General features: G+C 37.9%; 1 long non-coding RNA gene across 1 annotated transcript; it reads left to right on the forward strand.

Moving 5' to 3' along the window:
• The first annotated feature begins 5,484 nt into the window (after positions 1-5,484).
• Positions 5,485-15,942, forward strand: LOC148116478 (uncharacterized). Its single transcript, XR_015733613.1, has 3 exons — positions 5,485-5,569; positions 15,518-15,568; positions 15,885-15,942. It is a non-coding gene; the product is annotated as an uncharacterized LOC148116478 (long non-coding RNA).
• Positions 15,943-22,745: the final 6,803 nt, after the last annotated feature.

The raw sequence follows: 22,745 nt of genomic DNA on the forward strand, positions 1-22,745 counted from the left end.
ATACAGAAAGGGACGCAACTGGCGAATCAGGCAAACCTGATGAAAAATCCTCCCGGTCACGGCCGTCAAATGCTCTTCTAAAGACAGCCGTAAATCCAGGAGGACGCCCAAGTTGCGAGCCCTCTCCGTGGGGGCCAGCGATTCGCCCCCAATAGTCAGTGATGGCGCCAACTGACTATATCAGGACATCGGAAACCATAGCCACTCGGTCTTGGATGGGTTGAGTCTGAGCCTGTTTCTCCCCATCCAGATCTGCACGGCCTCCAGGCACCGGGACATCACTTTAAGGGCATCACTGGAGTGGTCAGGGGTGGAGATGTACAGCTGAGTGTCATCAGCGTACTGGTGGTACTTCACCCCGAAACCACGCATGATCTCACCCAGCGGCTTTACATAAATGTTGAACAAAAGGGGTGAGATGACCGATCCTTGTGGCACCCCACATATGAGGGGCCTCGGGGTCGACCTCTGCTCCCCTGCCAACACAGACTGCAACCGGTCAGAGAGAAAGGAGGAGAATCACCGCAACACAGTGCCCCCCACCTCTAATTCTTCCAACCAGTGCAGCATGATACCATGGTCGATGGTATCAAAAGCCACTGAGAGATCTAATAGGACCAGGACAGAAGAGCAACCCCTGTCCCGAGCCCTCCAGAGATTATCAACCAACGCGACCAATGCCATTTCCGTGCTGTACCCAGGCCTGAAGCCCAACTGGAATGGATCCAGATACGTTGTTTCATCCAGGTGCTGGGGGAGCTGTCGCGCAACCACACTCACAACAACCTTCACCACAAAGCGAAGGTTGGAGACTGGATGATAATTTGCCAACACTGCCGGGTCCAGGGAAGGCTTCTTGAGGAGAGGCCTCACCACTGCCTCTTTCAAGGCAGCGGGGAAGTCACCCTCGCCCAATGAAGCATTTATAATCCCCTGGAGCCAGCCTCACGTCACCTCCCAGGAAGCCAGCACTAACCAGGAGGAACACGGGTCCAACAAACATGTGATCGCGTTAAGTCACCAGAGCCTTATAATTTTATCTGCTCTGTCCCAAAGTATATGATCTTACCTTCTAGTTCAGGGCTGTCAAACTCCCAGCCCAAGGGCCGGATGCGTCACATGCTGGCCACGCCCATGCCCAGTTTAGCAAAGGAGGAAAAACTCACAATACGTCATGTGACGCCACCATGATAATGTGAGTTTGACACCCTGTTCTAGTTCCTAATTTCAGGCAAGCATGACAACCATAATGTAACTAATTGACAGTAAGATATCATACAAGTTGTTGGTATACTTAAATCATGAAGTGAGATGTGTGTATGTTTTTATGCACCCATACACACATATGTATAGGCATTCATATAGGCAAATCCACATACCGCTAATGTCAGTGTTCCAGAAAACCCACAACTCCAAGTAAAAACTCTGAAGCAAGCATTTTTCAAAGTTCTATTTACTAGAATAGGTAAACTGACACATCTGGGAAACCTGAATCTGAGAAGTCCAGGTTTTCCCTCAGTAAATCAAAACCCCCCCAAACCATCCCCTTATTCCTCAGTCAATCACATGTTCCAATCACCATCTGTCCCATCTCAAAACAGCACTCCGACCACTCCTTCTCCAGATGCAGGATTGGCCTGACCTTGACCGACAGGAAGAATCCTATTATGTCTAAAGACAACCCCTCTACTAAATCCCCCCTCATACTTTCCCACACCTGAGAAGGTGGCAGCATGAAGCTTCCGGCCTAATATGGCTTCCAAAGCTGACAGCTGTTTCAATAAATGAGAAAATAATACTTTCTAAAATGAGACTTCTAAAAAGAATTCATGTAATAAGTCAACACTGAATCTTTGAGATGGTGTCAGAGGACCAGAAGGAAATGTCTAAAAGAAAGAACAAAAGATGAGACAAACAAAAATTATCCACCTTACAAGAAGTTGTCTGCTACCTCATATCCTATGGCATAGGACCTAGTTACCTTCGAGACTGCCTGCTGCTACCGATGGCCTCCCATCGACCTGTGCGCTCCCACAGAGAGAGCCTCCTCGGGGTGCCATCAGCCAAACAATGTAGGCTGGTGACCCCCAGGGGGAGGGCCTTCTCTGTGGGGGCACCTACCCTCTGGAATCAGCTGCCCCCAGAGATAAGGAATATCCAAGACCTCGGTGCCTTCTGCTGTGCCCTTAAAACCTTTTTCCAGCAAGCCGGGCTGGCCTAACACTTTTTAAAATGTTTTTAATTGTTTGTTATTGTTTTTAATCATGGGGCCAAATTTATATATATCTTTTTAATTGTATTTTAATGTTTGTAGTTTATGCTTTTACTGTTCACCACCCTGAGTCCTCAGGGAGAAGGGCGGTATACAAATTTAAAAATAAATAAATAAATAAATATTAAGAAATTTAACAATTTCTCAGGCAAAACAAGCTGCAAGTACATTCAAGGAGAGAAATCTAATGCTGGGCTGTATTTGGAAATATGATCCCCATACAATTCCTCCCTCTGCAATAAACTCCAAACCAGCTAATACTGAATGATCAGCATGCTCAGTGGGCACCGAAACGTGAATTGAAAGAGGTTGAATAGAATGGAGTGGAATTGATGGTTGTCTAAAGAGAATCAAAGAGAATCAAAGATATCTTTTCATTACCAAGCCCCTCTTCTCCTGTAGCTTGACATCTTACAAAGTAGAATACATGTTACTGATTTATTTGGCGGAGTGAGGGTGAACACACAAGGAAGTTGTCTGCAGTACAGAAGCACCTACAAAGTACTTGGAAACCAACAGACTAATAATAATCTTCATAATAATAAAAACACCAATAAAAATGGGAGAGTAAGGAAGATAATAAGAAGGATAAATAATACTACAGCAACACTACAACAGTAAATACAAATTATTATTATTATTATTATTATTATTATTATTATTATTAGTTTATTATTATTATTATTAAATTATTATTATTAAATTATTATTATTAAATTATTAAATTATTAAATTATTATTATTATTATTATTATTATTATTATTATTATTATTATTATTATTTCAATTTATATTCAATTTATATTTATATAACCCATTCACAACATTCATGGCCGGATCTCACAAGATCGCAACAGCGAGATCAACGGCCCCAGACCTGCTGGAAAAGCAAGGTCTTCACCGCTTTTCGGAAGGCCAATAGGGTGGGGGTGGTCCAGACCTCAGGAGGTAACTGGTTCCAGAGAGCTGGGGCAGCCACAGAGAAGGCCCTCCCCCGCAGGCCCACCAGCCAGCATTGTTTAGCTGATGGGACCCAGAGGAGACCAACTCTATGGGATCTTACCAGTCACTGGGAGCTATGTGGTAGAAGGCGGTCTCGAAGATAACCTTGAAGAAATAGATGTTAAACAGCAGTTGTGAGAATTAGGTGTTCAGCACAGTGATGGGATTCAAAAAAATTTATTACCGGTTCTGTGGGCGTGGCTTGGTGGGCATGGCATGGCTTGGTGGGCGTGGCTTGGTGGGCGTGGCAGGGAAGGATACTGCAAAATCTCCATTCCCACCCCACTCCAGGGGAAGGTTACTGTAAAATCCCCATTTCCTCCCAATCAGCTGGGACTCGGAGGCAGAGAATAGATGGGGGCGGAGCCAGTCAGACGAGGTATTTACCGGTTCTCAGAACTACTCAAAATTTCCACTACCGGTTATCTATAACTGGTCAGAACCTGCTGAATACCACCTCTGCTTCCAGCAGAATGATGGCACACGGGGGAGGGGGAGGACTATCCCTAGGTCTAATAGTTTTGGCAGGCAATGTCCTATAGTGCTGTCCCAAGGGGAGGATTTGAAACAGTTGAAACATATATATATATATGTTATATATATGTGTATGTGTATATATATATATATATATATATATATATATATATATATATATATATATATATATATATATATAAAATTATTACTTTGTGAATAATAATTTAAATGAAATTAAATAATTAATTTTAACTTTAATTAATTATTAAATTAATTTATTTTTTTAAATACAATTATTTAGATTATAATTACTTTATTTAAATTAAACAAAGTATAAAATACAACAGCAACAACTACATGAGTTAAAATGTCTCATCTATGATATTGGCCATTATCCTTTCACTCTAGGATAGTCCCATATGGAATCCTTGCACTATTTTAGAATTAGCTTTAAAGCCAATTTATCTTTGGCTCTGGTATGCTGTATTTGAAATTAGACTGGACTGGACTGGACTGGACTGGACTGACTGGACTGGACTGGACTGGACTGGACTGGACTGGACTAGACTAGACTAGACTAGACTAGACTAGACTAGACTAGACTAGACTAGACTAGACTAGACTAGACTAGAATAGAATAGAATAGAATAGAATAGAATAGAATAGAATTCTTTATTGGCCAAGTATGATTGGACACACAAGGAATTTGTCTTCGGTGCATAAGCTCTCAGTGTACATAAAAGCTATAAGTGATAAATCATTATCATAGAACTAAATTAATAGAAGTAAATAAACTAAATTTAATAGAACTAAAGGCCGAACTATGTGAAGAAGTTATTTTTCACTTTACCTTCTGGTTTAGGATATTCAGCTTCCTAGCCAGTCTTTCAAACTGAAAAGCAGGGGTAAGAGTTATGACTTTTTCCCCTTGAATTTACACAGATTGTTCTTTATCTATTTTACATTCAGCTATTTTGTGTGGAGTAGAGATGGCAGGATTTATATTTCTCTAGAATGTCTGCCACATCAAGGTAGAGCAACGAATCAATGACATAGTTTCTCTTTATTCTTAATGTTTAGAGAGCAAAAAAAGAAGGCAGCAGTTATGGATAGGCTTCAGACTGTGTTGTAGGGAATTTGAAAGTGTTCTTAATTACACTACTATCCTCTTTATTTATTCATTTATTTACCTGCCCCCCATCCCCACCCCGAGCCAGCTTTACTGATTTTTAGACAGCAAGCTGACTTGGCTATTGATTTTATCTTTTTTGCCATCTGTTTAGACTTTGCTGTAGATCTTGCAGATAAGCTGCTTATGTCTTTGTATGCATTAGTTGTAATAAGTTAAGTTATTGCAATATTGATGGTTTAGGGGTTTTTTGCATTAGCACAACTGTAGCAGGTGACCATGCTAGAGGTTTAAGGTTTTCTTTTCCCACCCCACCCCCCACAAGATTATTTCACTGCAGAATCAAAGGAGCCAGCTGTGATATTTTCTCCCCTCCAAGTTACTCTTGAATTCTCTAATGATTGACATAGAACTTGTATTTATAAGAAAGAATTGACATGTGTTGTCCTGAGACCACTCCACGAGGAATTGATGTTTTAATGCCAGCAAATGGAATTATGGATAGCAGTGTTCATCTAGGATTTGGAAAGTAGGGAGATGTTGATCCAGTTAATCTTACCTGAGGCTAATAAGATCCAGCACTGCTTTGTGTCTTTTCATCCTCAGAAATATATCTCCGAGTCTGTACACAGAGCAGCAAACAACAGGGTGTGGACTTCTGGGTAAATCTAAAGACTTTGTTTTGTGTGGTAAGTAGAAGATTAAACATTATTTCAATCCCTTTGCCATTCCGAGCATTGTATCAAAGCTTTAGAGACAGAAATTAGTTTGGAACACAAGCTGTTACTCTCAATTTTGTAAGCCCCTACCTTTATGAAGAGGATAATTTTAAAGTTCATAAAGAAGGGGTATTTTTTGGAGGAGGGGATGTGTATATGTGTGTTTTAAAGAACAAACAGAAAATAGACTAGGGACCACGACTTGTAACGTCAACCATGAGAAGAAATACTAAAAATTAATAAAATGAAGCATTGCATGGATCTTCCCCTGAGCAGTGAATTTCACATTAGAAGATAGCATTCCTAGGAAATAAATTATTTGTGGTTTTTATTTGCTGCTTAAAGTGTAAGTATTGGACTGCCAGGTATAAAAACAGCTGAAGGATTCAGCCCTACTTTGGGAAGAGGTAGATCCTGGCCTTAGTTTACCTATTGGAAAAATTTTCTTCTCAAATGCCCACTAAAGGTATTAATGGTTTTATCAGTATATAATTCACATAATTCATTTAACTTCCAAAGCTGGAAATGAAATGGTGGAGAAAATAGTGTTTGATAGATAATACAACCAAGTATTATGAGCTGGAAAACTTCAGTTACTAAATGAGGTAATTATAGATTTCATTGTTATCACTAATTACACCCCATAAAGCTATATAATAAAAGACATCCTTTATCATGAAGCACCTCGGGATTTTTACTGAAAGCACAGCAGTGGAATGAAAATAGAAGGAAGGAAATCGGGATGATATTGTTGCAATACTGGTACCCATATATAGTAGCTGTAAAGTAAATTATGTGCTACATTGAACTGAGGTGGCACAGTGGTTAGAATGCAGTACTACAGGCTACTTCTGCTGACTGCCGGCTGACTGCAATTTGGCAGTTCGAATCTCACCAAGCTCAAGGTTGACTCAGCCTTCCATTCTTCCAAGGTCGGTAAAACGTGGAACCAGATTGTTGGGGGGGGGGCAATATGCTGACTCTGTAAACCGCTTAGAGAGGGGTGTAAAGCACTGTGAAGTGGTATATAACTTTAAGTGCTATTGTTACATAGTGAAGATAAATAAGCCTATATTTTGCCATTTCCCAAGCTTTCCACCTATCTTTCCCTATAAATGCCCAAGCATGCACTTTTGAGGCTGGCAAGGACTGCCTAGTCTCAGTGAAAATGAAAATGTGTCCATCCTTTCCTGCTTTGGAGTATCTCTCTGCATGCAAGGAAGGGAGGGAGGGATTGTATCTTATGCTGTAGCTCCATCAAGGACAAGGACAAAACGACTAAGTGTTTTTTTCTGGTGAGACCGGTCTACCAGGGTAACCTGGTCTACCCAAATATGGGACAGAGCATACTGCGTCTGCTTTCTCTTTTCAGCCGCAATCCAGGAGACTTCGCAGGCAGTCGCTTTTGAATGACTACTTTTCTTGGTTGTTGTTGCCTGAATGACTGATAGATTTCATGCCTATTCTGCCTGCCAAAAGATTGGCTGGCCCATGGGCACTCCTGTTCAAAGCCCTAAAAGGAAAAGATAAACTGGCCACTGAAGGAAGGGAGAGAGGGAAGGAGAAAGAAAGATAACATCTGAACTCCATAACATGCAGTAGCAGCTCAGTTTGTTTTTCTATACCTACATTTTCTGAAATATAAATTTCACTCAAGGAACTTGAAATATAGAATCTCAGATAAGATATGCAGGTAAATGGGTGGATGGATGAGAAGCTATAAACACACCTTCCAAATTGCAAATATTTACACACAGAAATGCCGAAACATCTGAGTTGGGTATTTAATCAAACAAGGTTTGAGCAGTTGGACATAATAATTAAATATGGAAATGTTGACCAACTTCCTTATAATGAATAAATTTGTACTTGTGGAGCTTCAGAGAAAGAGATAGTGCATGTGTTATTTGAATGTTAACTGTGTGAGAAAGAAAGAGTTTGATATCTTAGATTGCACATTGGACAAATGGCCTTACATTAAAACAACATATTTCACGTGTAGTTAGAATAACACAGTCCTGTTGTTAACACCTAGCTAACAACTGCATATGTGGAGCTGATGAATAAATTGTAGGGGTGATACAAAAGTATGATTTACATTTCTTTTTAGTTCTGCCTTTAACTCTATTTTGTAACAGATAGTATTGTTGTTCTGTATTTTGTCTTCTGATATAATCTCATGGTTAATCAATGCATTATATACACAAAATGTGAAATCAAAGCTGCCAGTTCTTTAGCTGGTATTGACCTTCATTTGCATCAAGTTCTTCCCAAGAACTAGGTTGATGTGCATGAAGAAAATAGGATATTGTTGTTGTGGGCCGCCAGCAGCCTGCAGAACTGGCAGTGGAGTCAGACAGTGAGGAGGCTGGGGAGGACAATGGACCAGTCCTGGAGTCAGGGGAAGACCCGGACAAGGGCTCTGCGTCGGAGGCAGAGATGGGGCCAGGGCCATCTGGGAGCAATGTGCGGACTCCAGAGCCTCCAGAGGTGGATAGCAGAGAGGCAGAGGAACAGGAGGAGCCTGTTCCTAGTGCATACATGTGAAGATCTGCCAGAAGGCAAGAGCAGCTAAAGCAAAAAGGACGACTCGGGAGTAAGGCCAGGAGATGATTGGCCCCTCCCAGAAGGTTTAAAAGAGCAGCAATGGCTCTTGGGGTCTTTATAGGAAAGCAAAGTTGCTACATTTGTTTCTTGTTGACGTCTCTTGCTTCTAAACTTCATGGGGTTTTGCCAAGAAAAGCCTTTGGCAGGGTTTCAAAGAAGACAAAGGTTTGTGATAAGGCCAAAGGACTGTTTATGAAGGATTTGTTTTGGAATTAATTTGGACTAATGAAGTAATTCTCAGCTGTTCTAATAAAATATGTTTGTTTAGGACTGATTGTGTCTGGTAATAACTACTTGGGTCCAGGTCACAACAATTGTAATATATCAGCATGGTATAGGTAGTTTGTTCTTTTGCATTAAGAGATGGAAATTTTGTCAAGACGCAGATTTTCTAAGTACTATCCAAAAATTGTTGGTATGGCATCCAGGGCACCAATCACCACTAGGACTACCATGGATAATTTATTTCATAAACTTTCAGTTTTGATTTTCAGATCTTGATGCTTGTGGTTTTCTCCAATTCCTTTTCCTTCTTTTTACTATTGTCTGGTATTGCCACATCAAGTATCCATACTTTCTCCTTTTCAGTTACAGTTAAGTCTGGTGTTATTGTGTTCCAAGACTTTATCAATGTACATTCAGAAATCCCACAATATTTTAATGTGCTCATTTTCAACTACCTTTTCAACACTATGATCTCATCAATTTTTATCACTGGCACATGATAATTTTTTACAGATGTTCTAATGAATCATTTTGGCTACTGTTTTGTCATTGTTTATAATCACTTTGTGAATCTTTTTGCATGAGCTGAGTATATGAGTTATTGTTTCTTCTGGCTCTTTCCACAATCTGCACTTTGAATCATGTGATGCCTTTTCCCTTCTGGGCTTGATTACATTAATTCAAATAGTTTGCTCTTGAGCAGTCAAAATCAAGCCTTCAGTTTCTTTTTAAAATATACTAGTTATAAGTCATTGCCAGCTTTTATGTTTATCCACAGTTGTTCTACTTCTCTATGCAGGTATTTGTATATTGTTATTTTTTTCCTTTCTATTTTGCTATCTCCAGGTACTGCCATGAACACTATCCCATACTTTTTTGTCTTGCTTTTTGATAATTGTCAATGTGAGATGTTACGTGACAGGTGCTTGTAAAAGAGGAAAGGAATTGTCTAACTACTGCTGGGTTCCAGAGGTAGCCTTTCCACCACCACCTTATCTTACCATGTTTTCCCAAAAATAAGACCCTGTCTTATATTTTTTGAACCCTGAAATAAGCGCTTGGCCTTATTTTCAGGGAGGTCTTATTATTTTGGGGCACATCGAGCAAGATGGGGCTCCTTTTGCCATCTTACCTGATTTCCAGCTCTGTCTCCCTAACCCTAACCAGAGGAAATGGCAGGGATCGGCTACATATCCATTTAAATATTTTCAGGGAGGGCTTATTTTCAGGGAGGGCTTATTTTGGCGTGGGGCTTATTTTAGTGCATGCGCTCAAAAGCCCAATTGGGTTTATTACCAGGGGATGTCTTATTTTCGGGAAAACAGGGTAGTATACACATGATAAGCAGACTCTAACCTCTATTCATTTCTTTCTTGTACACATGGCTTGCTTAGTTCATGAACACCTTTCTCCTCTCTGACACACATTGCATTTTTTTTTTAAAAAAAGATCTATCATTGTTTACAACTTGTTCAGTTTGATTTAAAGAAGGTTAGATTGATTTTTTTATATATAGCAGAAGGAACAGAAGAGGAAAGTTGAATATTGCAACCATTAGGGAATAAGGATGAAGTATAACTCAGAGATACAAGACCTCTAGGTCACTGAGGGTAAAAAACTTACAAGAATCCATTCACTGATGTCATTGGTACAGAAATAAGTTTATTTGTTTCAAACAGAAAACAGAAAATACAGTTAAATAAAAAGTCAAAAACAAAAAAAAACAGGAGAAACTATTAATCAAAGATGTATTATTTATTCACAAGACAAATCATTAACAGGCTAGATGTCTAAGTTACATAGGGTAATAGCCTATGTAATATTTAATATTTAATATTGCTAATACATTAAATAAATGAATAGTTCCACAATGCTTTAGAAGGTTTGAGAAGTTTCGGATATGCGTATTTCAAATTATTACAAGAAAAATTCTTACTGAATCAGTATCTTTCCTAACATGAGAATGAGTGGGTGAGAATGATATTAATCTTTGGTGGATGCCATACTTGGCAATATAAAAGGCTACCCAAGATTGCCTATGGAGTTGAAAGAGAACCTATATGCCGTTATATATTGCTGAACTACATCCCCCAGCATCCTTCATCACTGCCCAAACTGACAAAGATAGCTGGGAATTATAGTTCTGGAGGGCCATTGTTTCACTACCCTGAAGTTGTCTAAACTAGTTATATGGTTTAATGTTTAATTAATGTATTTCTAGTTTTAGTTCCTTTTCTGTGCAGCAGCTTTAACCCTTTCTTTCCCAATCAGACAATAATGTTGTCTGGATTGCTTCTCTCATCAATTACCTTTTCCAACTTTCAGCCCACTGCAGATGAATGTTCTTGCCCAACAAGCAAATAAGTGATGGTGCAAAAGAGAAACAATGATTTCTGTTGCTACACAATGCTCATTTTGGCAGGTTTCAATGAATGGTACATTCCCATTGGGATATTGATATCAGACCTTGTTAATCAATGATACTCATTAGTTTTATCTGCTTATCTGTTCCATGAGCTGTACTAGAAACATGAATTCTCTAAACAATGAGATCAAATAATCTGCTTTACTTAGAATGGTACTTGTAATGCAATAATTAAAATTCAAACTGTCACCCATCATCCATATTAGTCTGTATTAGACTGAGTCCTTCAACGTATACTACCAGTAAATCCTAATTCTGGAAACTGAAATCTGGTAGTTATTGAAGAAACCAGAAAGGAGAAAGCTTGCCTATATTGGAGGCAATATGGGGGGGGGGGTTCCAATTTTTTTTACTACCGGTTCTGTGTGGGTGTGGCTTATTTTGTGGGCATAATTTGATGGTCATGTGACAAACAATTCTTTAGGATTTAGCAGAGGTACTGGTCTACCAGGCTTTTAACTGCTTGTAGAGCCATACCAATCTACCTATTTGTTTTTGGAGCGCACTGGTCTGCCACCACACTGCCTTTTACCTCTGATCAGCTGTAGGGCAGCCCTTTGAAGTGTCGCGGCAAGAGTTTAAACAGTTTTTTGCCGCTCTGCCACCACCGAGAGCATCGGAAACTGCTTTCAGGCAGCTTGGCCTCAATTGCCAATCTACAACCACTGAGTGGTTTACAAGGAGCAGATCGGTTCTAGCCAATCAGTTGGGAGGCTTCTTGGCTTCTCGGCTTCTCAATTTGAAGCTAAGATGTCTTGTTTTTTTCTCTCTCTCTTCTTTGTCACGTGAGCCCTGATTTTTTTCCTTCTAGCCAATCAGCTGGGACTTGGGAGGCAGTGAATAGATTGGGGGGCGAGGCCAGGCAGAGGTGGTATTTACTGATTCTCCGAACTACTCAAAATTTCCACTACTGGTTCGCAAGAACTGGGGAGAACCGGTAGCAACCCACCACTGAGGCAGCCATATTAGTTGATAGGCACCAAGCAAATGCTAATCCTTGCAGCCTTGATTAATGCTGTCACGTTTCCTAACCTCATGGTTGCACGTTCAATTATTGCAATTATCTTAGAATGAAATTGTTTGGACAATTAGAGTATAGCTTTAAGAATTCAAATAATTTTACACATTACTCAGAACTAATACAGTTAATTAAAAAGAATAGCTTGCATAGTATTGTCCAAGAATATTAAGAAGAATAAAACTGACAAAGGACACATCCTTTTTTTTTTTTTTTTGAAATTTTCTTCTGTGGAATGATACAGCCTTATGTAACTTATTAAAATGAGTATGAAAAGGACCAACATTTTGTGTCTATGATCAGTGATTTAACCTGCTCTCTCCCCACCCTGCCCTGAGGAATAAAGAAGCCAGAATATAAAATAGGAGAAAGAAATATAAAGTAGAAGATTTCCACTGTAGCTTATTATGTTTATAGCATTGACCAGGTGTCAGAATATTTGCTGATGCATGTGGTTTGCTTGACACTGCAAGAGGAAAGAGAGAGTGCTGGATGAAGCTGATTTAAATCATACATTAACTAGCACACTGATGGATTGGCACAAAAACTAGTGACAAAAAGTTCGTGTGTATCTAACACATGATTGAATGGCTGAGAAGAAAGTGTTTGAAAGAGGATTAGAGCCTAGGCAACTGATATGGCATGGCTTTCTCTTCTTTCCAGGCGGGTGAATTCTATCTAATCTATTTTTAGTTTTGTTCCAGCCTTCTTTGATCATATATTATGAATGATACAAAACCCCAATTCTTAAAAAAAAAATAAGGTGTGCTGTATTGCATTAAATTTTCAACCATCCTAAGCACACAAAGTGTGTCCATAGGTACAACTGCATCGGGGTGGGTTCTACTTACTTTTACTACCGGTTCGCAATAGGGGCCCATGAGCACGCTCTTCTACGCATGCGCAGAAGCTTCTGCAAGCATTCTGATGACATCGGGGTCGGTGGGCAGAGCCTCCCTCCGGTTTTACTACCGGTTCTATAGAACTGGTCCGACCCGGGGCAACCCACCAGTGAACTGCATTTTGAAGTTTTTCCTAAAGCTTGGAATTCCCTTCCCCATTTCTAAATCCATGCTTTCTAGTACCTTATAGCATTTTCATTGTTATAAGAGAAATTAACACAGCTGATTCGTATGACTCTTCAATCTCTTTGAGACACCGCCCCAGTAGGAGTAAGATTCTTCTTGCAATTAGTAATTCTAATAACTAAGATTCAAGCACCTTTCAACACATATTTTCTTGTAGATAAGTATCTGGATAGATTCATAATGGAAGAGATGTTCCCTTAGATAATTGTGACCTAAGTCAGATGCACATGTGCACGACACACTATTTATCACTTCCTCCCTCCAGTGCTGCTACAGCCTGATTGCAATTTACCTGATGCTGAAGGCAACAAGATATCATTGATCATAAACAGAATTGTTGGAAGGAATCAGAAATCCAATGGTTTGCTGAGCTGTAGATATATGTTAACTTTAACTATATGTTAACTATGTTAACTTTAACCTAAGACTGTCTATTGTTGTTGTTTTTTTTAAATTAGATTTATATGCTGCCCTTCTCCGGAGACTCAGAGCGGCTTACAATGCATTAAGCAATAGCCTTCATACTTTAGTGTATTTATACAAAGTCAGCTTATTGCCCCCACAAACTGGGTCCTCAATTTACCTACCTTAGAAAGGATGGAAGGCTGAGTCAACCTTGAGCCTGGTGAGATTCGAACTTGCAGTAATTGCAGGCAGCTGGTGTTAATCACAATGCTATCAGTCTGCTGAGCCACCAGGCCCTACTGTTGACCTCACCCCATTCCTAAGAGGTCTGTAAGGGGCGTGCATAAGCGCACCAATGTGCCTACCATCCCTGTCCTACTGTCCCCATTTATTCGGATCCTTATCTGGTATTCCTAATCATGTTTATACTTATATCTCTTATCTTATACGTGTTTGACAAATAAAATAAAATAAAATAAAATAAAATAAAATAAAATAATAAAATAAAATAAAATAAAATAAAATAAAATAAAATAAAATAAAATAAAATAAAATAAAATAAAATAAAATAAAATAAAATAAAATAAAATAAAATAAAAAACGAATGCATGAATGCATGCATGAATGAATGAATATTATCTGGCAACAACGTATTCCTGAAATCATTGGCATAGCCATGAATGTAGGTTTGGCTCCAGGTTGTGTCAATATATTAAATTTTATTAAGAATTTTAATTACACTCATAAAACCTAGTATAGTAGTAGTAAAAATTAATGCAAACTAAAGAAAAAAAAAGAGAAGAAAATAAAAAACAAGAAAAAGTGCAGGAAAAAAGAATTATATAAAGAATTGATTTCCAACTTTTGTTTCAATGAGTATAAACACATGTAATAACTCTTCTCACCCCTTATAGGATCGCAAAAGATAACTCTTCTTCCCATATCTCATCCTTTATCTATAAGCAAATCCATAAACTTTTCAAATATGGTGTCAACAAAATGTCCATAAAGGATTACTAGAGCTTCTGAAAGAGAGAGGGAAGGAGGGAGGGAGGGAGGGAGGGAAGGAGAGGGAGAGGGAGGGAGAGAGAGAGAGAAAGAGAGAGAGAGAGATATCAAATAAAGCAGATTATATTTTTCACTTTTATGTCTAATTCTTAATCTTTAATTCAATCCAATCAAGTATTGCCATAGGATTTCTTTATCCCATCACACAGATTTCTTCCAGGCTTTAACAAGCTTCTTTTGTAGAACAATAAGAAGACATTTTCCAGGTCATTCTCTTGTTTTGTATTTCCTTTTTAATTTTATAAACTTCACCCAGTTTCTTTTGTAAATCCAGTAAAGTGTCCTTTTCCAAATCATTCTCTTGGCCTGTCATTTGTAGTTCAGCCTTCAATATTTTTTTCTATCTCATCAAATATTTGTTCCACATCTGTCTTTCCTTCATTAACATATTTTTGACATAGTCTATCCATAGAAGCAGATTTCATTAATGACAGAGTTGATATTGCAGCTACTAATTTTGGCTTCATTTTTAAGTTCACCATTGCTGTCCTGGAACGCCTATAGTGTGCCAGTATCTTCAAGGCTGATCTAGAACAACATTTTCTCAATTCTTATTCTCTGAAATTCCACCTTTAGTTATTGTAAGATTCATCGATGACACTGTCATCATCTGGACCCATTGAAAATAAACAAACTGGCTCAAAATAAGACAAAGTAAGAGCAAAGCATTTTAACTTCCTGAGTACCACATTACAGCTCTCAACAAAGGAACTTTACCAAGTTGATTGAGCAACTGACTGTTGAACTCACATACATGGAAAAATTTCAGATTTCAACAAACATAATGGGTTGATGTATCATATATTTGCTTGATAAAATATTTTCAATCTGTCTCATCTGCATAATCACCCTGTTTTCCCCACTCCACCACCCTTCTGAGTTGTAGTTCACAAAGGTTTATGACTTTTGATAAAATTGGTTAAGCTCAAATGATATTACCAGATTCCTGATTTTTTACTACAATAGACTAACAAAGCTTGTATACTACATTTGGGGGAAAAAAGCATGAAATAGCAGTACTTTCTTTTTTTCCCAATAACCCTGTTAATTTTTGGTATTTTCCTCTTTATTTTGGCCACCAGGTTAATTGACAGACAGTAGAGGGAAATGCATAAGGTTCTCCAAGATTTACAGTAAGTCCAATACTGTGTAGATTCTCCTATATTAACAATGATCTAGTGACACCTGAATATGGCAAAATCACAGTATACATGATATTAGTCTATTTTAATATGCAGTTCTAATTGTACCTGTTCCAGAAGCAGGAAGCATTATGCATTCTAGTTAGGAAGTTTAAGAGCATATTCTAATAAACCACAAATAACTTGACTTTATCCAAGTTAATTTCCAAACTTTCTGACAGTTAAGCCCCAGGATAACATTAACTTTGCAGTATTCATTTGGTATTGTTACTCTTTTAATTAATATGCAGATTTTTTTTTGCCCTAGTGGAACAAAGACATTTGTCTCACAGACAACTCCAGCACTGGAATTAAAGTCCCCATCAATTTATCCATATGTGCATTGAAATCTCTTGTACCTGGAGAAATATAGTAGGTATTTATATATGTATGCCAAAATGAACCCTGACTGGAGAAGAATGTCTCCACATACTGCTGTTCTGTATGAATAACTGAAGCCATTGTGAATGAATTTGGCATATATTAAAACCGGAAGCTTGCACAGAATGGAAAACTAAAGATTTTCTAATTTAGTTAGCATACATAATTTATGAAGTAATTGACCAACAAGTGTTATGCACAACCCTGCCTAACATAGTTCTTGAAGTCATTTATAATGTGCGAAGATACTCCTGGCAGTAGAATTATAAATAGTAATTAAGAGCAACTAAAAGTTTGTCTACTTTCCTGTCACCCATGGCTCTTTCAGTTCTTATAAACTGAGTGGGTTTGGATTAGATTGGCATCAGAGTCTTGAAATCAAAGTCATTTCAAAGTCCACGGCATCATTTGGAAGATATAGAGCATCACAATGTAGTCTTCCACTCTTATTAGGTTGTGCAAGTTCTAAGTAAGACCATTTCTTCTTGGGTCAGACAAAGCAGCCAGAAAGCCTAGGACAGTGTTTCTCAACCTTAGCAATTCTATGACATGTGGACTTCAACTCTCAGAATTCCCCAGCCAGCAAGTCTGGTAGGGAATTCTGGGAGTTGAAGTCTGCACATCTTAGATTTGGCAAGGTTGAGAAACACTGGCCTAGGAGCTTCAAAGATAGAAAATAACTGAGAGAATGAAGTCTTCAGTGAATAAGGAACAGGAAGAAATTTGAATCAGGGAGGTGCATGGAAAAGCCAAATAAAAGGGAATTGGGGGAAAAAAGAGGATCAGATCTAATTGGCTATTTATTTGTATCCAGAACATCCAACAATTGCAAAACCAAATTATGGAAATTTTAGGAAAAATGAAAATATATGGGTTTCATAATTCAATTGCACTAACTAACCTAGGAGAAATTTACAGTGTAATGTTCATCACATTCATATGATTTCTTATTAGTTTGGAGTACCATGTATCCTTGATAAGCAGAAGGTTTCAGATACATTTCTAGGCATCTCCTAATAAAGGAAAACTTTGCTTAGCAGGGCTGAAAACCTTGGCCGTAGTGTTGAAATTGGAGTATCTGGCACTACTTAAATAGATTGGTAGTCCAATTTAGGGCTATGATGGAAAAAATGGACCAATGGACCAATGGCATGAGTCTTCATTGTAAAAGTGAACATAACAAATTACTCTCATCAATAGGATTAGTGGATTATTATATTGATGTTCTTAGCTAAATGAATAAATTAAGAATTTGCTACAGTTATTCATGGTCCAGTTGTTCTGAGATAATTTTTTACCCTCACTTCCATCTTTTTTACCATTACCTACATAGTGGTAATCTAGATTTTTCCAGAATTTCCAATCATTCTGACTATTGCAATCCAACTCATCTGGGGAGAAATGACTGTTCTGACTTTATCCTTCCAATGAGAGTCCCAACAGGATTAAACTGCTTCAGTTCTATACAGTTCCACTTAAGTATGCTTTACTAAAATATATTGGTTATGACACCTCTTGTATTGCAATCACCTATTCAGAGACAGAAAAAAAAGCTTACAATCATGATGATAAATTATGATGATTCATTTGCTCCTTATCTTCCCTCTTCTGTGACTGTGATTTTCTCTAGTTTTTTAAATAATGATTCCTGCCACAATTATGTCAAATCTTCATCTTGTTGTTCCAATTGACTCAAATGAAAATGAGCCAAGTTATAAGGAAAGATGTATTTACTTTTACTCAGGTTTTCAGTTAGGAATCATAGTCTGCAAAGCAAGATCTATCTAAAGGTAAAAGTAAAGGTTCCCCTCGCATATATGTGCTCATCATTCCCAACTCTAAGGGGAGGTGCTCATTTCTTTTTCAAAGCTGAAGAGCCAGCGCTGTCCGAAGACATCTCCGTGGTCATGTGGCCGGCATGACTAAATGCCAAAGGTGCACGGAACCCTGTTACCTTCCCACCAAAGGTGGTCCCTATTTTCCTACTTGCATTTTTTACGTGCTTTCGAACTGCTAGGTTGGCAGAAGCTGGGACAAGTAACAGGACCTCACCCTGTTATGTGGCACTAGGGACTTGAACCTCTGAACTGCTGACCTTTCGATCAACAAGCTGAGCATCTTAGTCATTGAGCCACTGCATCCCTTAAGAACTATCTACCCATCTGTATCTCTCTTATCAGCAAGGTAGCTGGGATCTAGATATCTTTATGAAAAGCCTGCACAGAAAATGGAATTAGAAAATCAGGACCAAGTCTCCCTTTACTTTATATTGGACCAGCTATTTCTTTCATTCATTCATTCATTCATTCATTCATTCGTTTGTTCGTTCGTTCATTCATTCATTCATTCATTCATTCATTCATTCATTTCTATCACCATAAACCCCCAAAGACTCACAGTAGTATAGTTAAAATCAAGCTCTATTAAAGTTAAGTGATTCTTAGTTAAAATCAACAAAATAAATGTTAAAAGCACACTAAAATCACCTTACAACATTAGATGTACAATTATTTATTTATAATAGGCTTTACTCTTTATGAATTTATAATGGGATTATTTATGTATTAGAATAAACAATGATAACTTTGCACAATAAATGCCTGGAGCAAGAAAAGAAGGGTGGGTATTTTCATTTTTAAGCCCAGAGCTTCCTCAAGCTTTGCTGTCCAGTATTTTTATTAACTTATAAGCAGCCAGAGCCATATACATGTGTAATCCCTGAAGCAGATTGCTGTATGACAAGAATGCAATCTGGGATAAATCATCTGAATGTTATTTACAGGAAATGTGTCAGCTTGGTAAATAAGTGCCACTTTCAGCATATTTGCAGGAACCATCATTGGCTGAGAAAAAAATAATGCATCCTTTAACCTGTTATATTTTCTCTCACCAGCACAGTTTCTAATGTCCGTAGGGGTGGAGATCTAGACAAGATTTCAGCGAGCACAGGTTGCCTATAACTATGACTTCCAAAATACATCTGACAACTGGGTATACAATTATTATCTTGGCTGATGTGGAAGTGAGCTTTAGATTTCTTTTTTTATTCTCTCTATCCTTACAAAGCTTAAAAGTCACCCGGAGGATTTTTTTGGAGCAGAATGGCTGTAAGAAATCTGCATTATAACAAGAACAAGAAAAACAAAAATAACAACAGAGTGTTGGAAAGAAATTATATACAGGAGCTAAGGTCTCTGTCCCTCTCATAGTCAGCAGAATAACTCTGAAAAGTGACTAGATGAGAACTATGTTTGGTGAAAGATGCAGAAAAAGCAAGTTTAGAGTGGGTTGGATCAGGCTTAGGACTGTGAAGAAACGCATTCTGGAAAAACAGTTCTCTAGTTCTTCCTAAGTGACTGATCCAAGGTCATGATCCAAGCTGGCTTTGTGCCTAAGTCAGGACTAAAATCCAAGGCTCCCACTTTCTATTCAAATGTCTCTACACCTATCTATCTATCTATCTATCTATCTATCTATCTATCTATCTATCTATCTATCTATCTACCATCTATCTATCATTATCTATCTATTTATGAAAATTATTTGCTTCCCATCTCATAGCCAACAACTATGGGCAGCCCAATGTCTCTCTATGTTACTTCATTACACAGGAAGAAAAAAAAACAGATGCCCTTTATGTCCACAGCTTGTAAATGAGTTGGAAAGAATTTCAAAACCTGTGTTTTGTATGCTCAATAGGTTTGGCTAGTTTTATGTCTTTTATGCTCTTATTTCATCCTTTTGGAAATTGCTGCCACACTACTCCATGTATCTGGAATTGGCTTCTTTTGTTAACTTACATTTCTTGGAACATCCAAATGATAAAGGATTTTTTAGTACTTTAGTGCCATGTGTTATTTTTCCATAATTTGTTTTCCTAACCCTGATATTTTACTTGTAGTAAATTGTGATAGCAATAAACCCTTCAGATTGCAGGTTGAACAGTTGCAGATTCACCCATTAATGCTTCCTATTGATTTTGCCTGAGGGATATAAGATGGATCATCTGTCATTATTCGTTACATAGCCAGTTTGAGTTATACCAATGTTACTTTCTTTTCCAATAAGTTTACACAGCAGAAAGTCCAGCTGAATTCAGCATGAGTGTCCCAAATAAGTGGATATGCAATTGCAAAAAATACATAGGAGAGAGGGGGAAAAATAAAAGCTTTACAATTTCATATAAATAATTACACTTTGTGAAAATTGTGGGGCAGTTTTCCATCTGGAAATATGTATGAAAAATATTCACATGTGTGTGTATATTCAGGAGCATTATCACAATAAATATTTGCTTTTACAGAACAGTGCATTGAAAAACTAATATAATAGAGGAACATATATACAAATGTGAATACTAAGAGAAATCTACATAAAGCACAAGAATTTGTGTGCTGACATTTAAAAAGAAATCACATTTTAGTTTGGAAATGGAAGTTGTTTGAAACCCAACTTGACAGACTTGAAAATAGCCTTGAAAATTTGTAGGGTTTAACCCATATAATTTAGGTTACACATTTTTCTTTCTCCTTGAGCACATTTTCCAGTGACAAGAAAGAGAAGTTGGTAACTATGATTACTGCTGAAATTCATCCCCTCCCCCACTTAAAAAAAAGTCCAGAGCAGTACGGAGGAAACAAAATGAAACTGGGACCAAAATAATTTCCACATTAGTACCACAAAAAAATAGTACTAATTGTTATCATCCTTTTCTTGAAATTCCATGGAACAAAGCAGCCTGATAGGAAAATCAAACTATTGGTTGCCTAGAATGGTTTCCAAGCTGTTAGCTAATTTAGCTAAACAATCACAATAGATGATCTTTGTCACTGTTGCTGTAGTTGCTTAAAGGAGGGAGGAAAGAGAAGCCAACAATACCACTTGGTCCTGGTGGAGAAGGTAGACAGTTCCCATTGAAAAGTCTTCTATTTATAGGCACTCATACCACTTCCACCATTTATTTGGGGAAAACCAGAAGTTACGCCAGATAAAAGGCATTTACTTTGGTTCTCTATTTTTCTCAAAAGTCACATATATCTCTGTCATAGATGATATATTTCAACAATACGGTGTATTCACAAAATTTTAGAAGCCCCAGAGGAAATTTTTGAAAATTTTCAACTCTGGTTCAGATTCTCTGGCAAAATCAGCAGCTTTTTTTTCAATTCAACCTTCCTTTGTTAATGGTCCTCTAAGATTAATGGGAGTTGAGGTCCAATAGCTGGAATATTGTACATTATCCGGTCTTGTAGGTAGTAAATAAATAATGGTTTACTGTGCTGAACATGAACATGTCTCTGAAGACTCCCAAGTTTAACTGTTCATAGCTCTCTGACAGCTTGAGGTGCTTAGATGAAAAGCTGCTTCTTTCTCTCTGTCAGATCCTGCGATTTTAGCTGGCATTTGTGAAGGTTAGGGATGTCCTATTTGATGTGACTTTCTCTGTAGCAATAAACGAGGAGGCCTTTCTGCAGAGCCGAAGCTCTGCTTATTGGAGCCCTTGCATGCTCCTTTATTAGTAGACATTGTCAATGGACAGAGTGCTCCTTAGGGAGCCGTGTTGATATAGTTACTTCCTGCAGAAGGGAAGCATTTGTGTAGCCATAACCTGCAGCGCCAATTCATCTTTCTGTCTTTTCAAGTGTTATTATGAGACATGCCTCTGGAACATGAACATAATTATAATTTGGTTCAGATTTAGGATTGTGTATTTATTTAGATCACATGCTATGAGCAAAATGGGCTTCCAGCTCTCTGTTTTGCTTAGAAAAAGAATCACACCGAGAAAACCCCGAAGAAATATCTTAATGGGATAATATCTGACTTTCTCCTATTGATTCATACTTGATCCTATTTTGCACAAGGTGATTTCATTAGAAACCAGCCAGGGTATGGTGACAATGTGGAAGGCCATTTTTATTTCCAGGAGTCTAGCAACGTGTTTTGATTCCTCCTTCGCATTAAAACAAGTCTAAACATTTGTAGCTCATTCTGAGCTAACCTGCTTGTTTTTCACTTTTGTTTTCTGGATAAAGGAGAAGGGGTGGAGGGGATGTTCACACAGCTGCAAAGCTTTTCTGATCTGAGAATGTCTCAGATATCTGAAACATGTACCACCCAGCCAAGGTCAGGTCTTGCATATTGGACCATAGATATAGGGCCATGAAGTCATGGTGCCAGATTTTAATATTAATAAAAACAACCCTAGTATTCACCTTTAAGTTGGGAGCTACTGCACAAAGCCTAGAAGTGGATACTGTGGAAATTGGCCATTTTGGGTGCATCTTTGCTGTTGTAAAGAGGTCCTGCAAAGCTTGTAAGAGATTTGGAGTTTGTCTTGGTTGGTATATGTATGCTTTTTATGTTGTGCTTTTAAATCTGTTTGCTTGAGTTAATAATAAAACTTAAAAATCTATTTATTGTAATTTATTTATAGCAATAGCAATAGCACTAAGACTTATATACCGCTTCATAATGCTTTTACAGTTTATTTTATTTTAAAATAAACAAATTTTATTTGCCCCCCATCTTGTATCCAAACATCTTTGGGTAGCTTACAATAGAAAACATTAAAATCATTGTTATTAAAACACAGAAATAAAAACATTAACAGATAGAATCAAAGAGACAAGATGGCAAAGAAGGGAGCCGGACACACTGGGGTGGAGGGGTGACATTGAATTTTAACTGGTTAAATTCCTCCAATTTGAAGCTTTCCCATTGGGTCCCCAAGCTTGTTCTCTTTGGA

The sequence above is a fragment of the Pantherophis guttatus genome, chromosome 1, assembly GCF_059756535.1.
Source record: "Pantherophis guttatus breed Tessera chromosome 1, ASM5975653v1, whole genome shotgun sequence".
In the NCBI taxonomy this organism is placed as follows: Eukaryota; Metazoa; Chordata; class Lepidosauria; order Squamata; family Colubridae; genus Pantherophis; species Pantherophis guttatus.